This window comes from Neophocaena asiaeorientalis, unplaced genomic scaffold, assembly GCF_003031525.2.
Source record: "Neophocaena asiaeorientalis asiaeorientalis breed wild unplaced genomic scaffold, Neophocaena_asiaeorientalis_V1.1 scaffold917, whole genome shotgun sequence".
NCBI classification, from domain to species: Eukaryota; Metazoa; Chordata; class Mammalia; order Artiodactyla; family Phocoenidae; genus Neophocaena; species Neophocaena asiaeorientalis.
In genome coordinates, this window is record NW_020173505.1 from 194360 (window position 1) to 199500 (window position 5141).

Sequence of the window (5141 nt, forward strand, 5' to 3'; positions counted from 1 at the left end):
CAGCTGGGACTATGGTGAGGCGGTGAGCACAGCTGACAGCCCCACGCTGGAGCAAACATCAATCTTCTTCTGTCCTCTCAGCCAAGTTTCACAGACCAGCTCTATTGAAAACTGGCTGCACCCGCCTGGGTCTCACTGACGTCCCACCCACAACTCTGGCCTGGGAGCTGCTGGGTGAATCTTGGCTTTGTACCTTTTAGGCACTGCCCTTGCTCTCTTCTCTGGCCCCAGCCTCTAATCATGCTACCTCAACTTTAGGGCTTTGAAAGAACTTGTCCTCCTAGGTCCCCACACTCCAAACAGTGCCCCATCTCTCCAACCACAACTTCTGACTCCCACCAGTGTACCAACACCTTCGTTTGCTCAGTCGAAATAAAAACACAACAACAACAACAAAGAACCAAACCACCCAGTTTTCAAAGTGTACTTTTATTGAGCCTGTCTTCCCAATCTGAGCAGACAAGGTTCCAGGCCCTTGGACACTCGCGTGCGTATATAATCTTTGCCTTCAGACGGCTTTCCCACTTGTTTTAAAACCTGCAAATCAGATGGGGCCTGTAGCCTTCAAAGCCTAGCCTTTGAGGTCCCAAGTGAGGGCCTCTTTGCCACATATTCTGCTCCCTGGTCTCCTCCTTCCCTAGCACCTTTGCCCTCTCCAGCACTCACCTGGGGTGAGAATGAAGCCCCTTCTCTTGCCCCCAGGTTCTCTTTGCCTGTGTTTCTCTGCCTACTGGCTAACAGTTTTCACCAATTAGCTAAGGCCTGTTTCCTGGTTTTCACCCTCTCCCCACTCCCAAAGGCCCGAGGGAGATGATTCACTTCTCTCACTTGCAGTAGCTCATTATAGCAACACTTCTTCAGGGATCCGGTAGAGAGGGACTGCAGACTGGAGGAGTCTCCCCTTCTAGGAGACCTTCTCAGGATTTCCAGCACAGAGACTTTTTCAATCTAAAATACCCCCCTCCACATATTTTTACATGGTACCTTCCTACTAAATGTTATCACCCAAGCCCTTCGTTAAAAGAGAATCCCATGTGTGTTCTCCTTCCCAGGACTGATGAAGCACTTTTTCCTTTTTTTTTTTTTGTCTTTTTTAACTGTTTTATTATGGAAACCTTCAAAAAACACAAAAAAGTAGGAAGACGAGTATAATGAACCCCCATGTGCCCATCATTAAACTTCAACAATTTAAAGACACAGCACTTTAAGTGCTACTGGTTTGTCCTCTTTAATACGACAGCTGAAATTTTCAAAAGGCATAGCTTTTATCATTCCCAGTAAAATGGGGACTGTGAGTGCAAGTTATAAGCACGAACATAGTTATCTCTGAAAAAGGGCTCAAGGCATCCTCTTGGAGGCAATGCTCAGATTGTAGGAGTCAGTATACACTGGGGGAAATCAGTCCTCATCTCTGTTGGTTGATGTGTACTGCGGATGAGTTGACATGATGATTCCAAGTGAGGTGTGCGGTTCACAAAGCCACACATTTTGGTGAACCGCATGCTAAACTACTGACTCAGGAAGGGGAAACCAAGGGATTGTGTGCAAGTCTGGCATCCCAAGGCCACTCAAGGACTACACTGATTACATTCAGGTTCTCAGTCATTTGAAGTAACCTCTTTCTGCCACATGGATGGGTCAGTTGGAGCAGGGCAGGGGTTGATTACAGAAGAGGAGACGAGCTAGAAGAGAATAGATACCCTAAAAGGATAAAACTTTCCCATGACCAGTTCCATCGTTGGCCCTGTCTGTCATGGGCTAGCAAACTAGACTGATCCAGACTAATTTGCTGAACTGGTTTTATGAAATCCCTATAGAACAAGGCAGGTACAAATAGATAGAAAAAACATCATTATTAAAGAAATACCATTTTGCTTAGCCTTGAAATATTAGGTTTTTAAAAAACTTTTAAAGTAACCAAACATTCTTTTAAAAATCATCCAATAAACTAGTCAGAACCAAATGAAAAAATATCAAATTAACCTTAGAATGGAGCAATTTCATCTACTACCCAGAAACCATGGGAAGACACTGGTGTCCCTCTCCACCCTCCAGAAGACACTGACCACTACCTTCCAGACCTAACCACGAGGTAAGACAAGCAAGGCCAGCAGATACTGTTGGGCAGAGCAGGTTGTACCCTGCACAAGGGTACCCAACTGAGAGGGAACAAGTGGGGGCTGAAATTCATTCTTCAACTGCCCTGGTAGAGCTCCAATATCCCTGAGAATAAAAATATTTTTCTCATTGTTCCACTAGAGTGGACACTTCTCTGCAATTTGTCTGCCCCCAGGTGGCACATGTTTCTAATTAGCACAAAGTCATCATATGAGCAAATGGTGGCCTTGAAAATTAACTTAGAGATCTTAGAGCCATCAGGTGTTCTGTGAAGGCTGCAACCATAGCCTGTTTGGCCTTGGGCCTTGAAACCAAACATTGACCAAAGGTATATTTCCCTTCCAGTTGACACCGATTGTGAAGACACTGATTCAGCTGTAAAATCAAAGGGAAGAAGAGTAACTCACATTTTCTGAGGATCTAATAAGAGTCAGGAATCTGCTGAAGCTTCATCCCACTAGTAAGTGGAAGGGGCAGGAGAGTATTCACATTTGAGAGGGTTCCATGGCATAATGGGAAAAAACATGGGCTCTGAAGTCACAGATAAGTCTGAATCTTTGGTCTGTTGTTTACTAGTTGGCAACTTGAGTAAACATTTAACTTCTCTGGGCTTCACTGAGGAGTCACTAAGACAATTGATGTAAAGAGCTGAGCATAGTGCTGCCTGGCACATAGGAGGCATTCAGTTCCTATGTCTTTTTCTGCTACTACCCTGACTCCAAATTTAATTCACATTATTCACACCCGTGGCCTTAGGGCCTCACGCAGTAGAGCATAAGGACAGGTCTACCAGACAGAATATTGGAGGGAGAGTCAGGAGACGTGGGTCCCAATGCCAGATATATCCCCTGTTATATAGTATATTGGGTAAGTTACTCCCCTCTCCGGACCCCATCAATAAAACAGGAGAATATACCTAGCTCTGACGCTGAAAGGCAAGAGCAGAGGAAATTACTTTTCTTGGGCACCTGCCATGAAATATACACTAAGCTAGGCCTTTTACATACCTTATATACACTAAATCAGCACTGTCCCATAAAACTTTCTGATGGTGGGAATGTTCTATGTTTGTTGATATCTAATTTGGTACTAACACTAGCCATAAGTAGCTACGGAGCCCTTGAAATGCGGTTAGTGCAACTGAGGAACTAAATTTTTAATTTTACTTAAATTTAACTAATTCAAATTCAAATACCTATGTGTCTAGTGGTTACTGTATTGGATACTGCAGCTCTAAGATTATGAAGCAGGAATATTTGTTCCCATTTACTATATGTTGAAACTGAGGCTCAGAAAAATTAAAGAACTTGCTGAAAGTCACATAAAATAGTAAATAACTAAATCAGATTCAAAACAAGGAGTAGAAAGTTTAGCAGGGTAGTACTGTCAGATACACCAGGAATTACCTAGGCTCTACTACTTACAAGTTACATAACCAAAGAGAAATAATTATAGTCTCTAGAACTCACTTTCATCATCTATAAAATAAGGATAATTATCACCTAATTTATAGGCTTAATGTTGAGATTAATGGGTTAGGGCTGTATAGAGTGTCGCTTTCAACAACTGTCTTTCCTCACCATCCTTTTTCCTCCCCCACACATAGAAGAGGTTTAGACATAAACTAAATAAGATAACTGTAGGGTAGAGAGCACTTGGGAAATATAAAAGCAAGAAAGGAAACACTCATGAGCTTTCATGTGATATTTTATTATAGAATGGAGATGAGGGAAGGTATGAAATCATCAAAATACTTCCATTTATTTGGTTTGCTTCCCTGCCCTCTTCTTGATGCTCTAGTCAACGTTAGCCAAGGCAGGGAACAAGGTGTCTGTGAGCATTCTGAGGCCCAGAAAGACAAGCTACTGTGGCTGAACAACATAGTACTGTCAAAGGCTTGGGCTCAAAGGACAGGTAAAGTTCCATTCTGGTTCCCAAACTTTTGTATGCACTGAGAAAATAAAAGGCACCTCTTCACAATAGTTTTTAATCTGTGAAACGGGACAGATAACACACAGGGTGTCTCAATAAAACATATACAGCATTTATTATTTTGCTTTACATTCTGTAGTACCCTCTAGTGGAGTGTACAAAAATAAGCATTGTATTTCTGCCCTCCAAAGCAGTGCTTTTAACTTCAGTGTGCATTGGGATCACCGTAACAGTTTGTTATAACAGATAGCCAAACCCTACCTACTCCTAGAATTTCTGATTAATTAGGTTGGAGGTGAGAATCTAAATTTCTGACAACTTCCCAAAAGGTGATAATGATGCTATTGGTGTGTCTGGGAAACACTTTGAGGACTTCTGCTCTAAATCCTGCCCTTTCCGGGTGTGTGCTTGTGTGTGTGTGTTCATGAGCACACACATGCATGCATGCACACATGTGTAAGATCTATAACTGAAAGAGGTATAACTTTTGTTGTTTGATGTTCATTTATTAGTATGCATCTAATAAGGATTTTGTGAAGAATAAAAGAATATCCATGTGAATGATATGACACAGCATCTAAAATACAGAAAGCATGAAAAAAACTGAGGATCACAACATTAATCCCAGGTTCTCAGAACTAGTAAGTGTGGAATGGGGTTTAAAATTAGGCCTCTGGGCTTCCCTGGTGGCGCAGTGGTTGAGAGTCCGCCTGCCGATGCAGGGGACACGGGCTTGTGCCCCGGTCCTGGAGGATCCCACGTGCCGCGGAGTGGCTGGGCCAGTGAGCCATGGCCGCTGAGCCTGCGCATCCGGAGCCTGTGCTCCGCAACAGGAGAGGCCACAACGGTGAGAGGCCCACCTACCGCAAAACAAATACAAAAACAAAAACAAAAACAAAAAAATAAAATTAGGCCTCTGACTCCAAAAACATAATAGTTTAACAGGACCACTACAGAAAATAGGGTGAAAACACACATATCTAATCGTAATTTCAAAAGTAAAAAGATCACTTTTCAATACCAGGGTCCAAGTCCAATAAAGAGAAACATCTTTACTGACAAAACAGCCATCTATATTTTCCCTTTGTTGG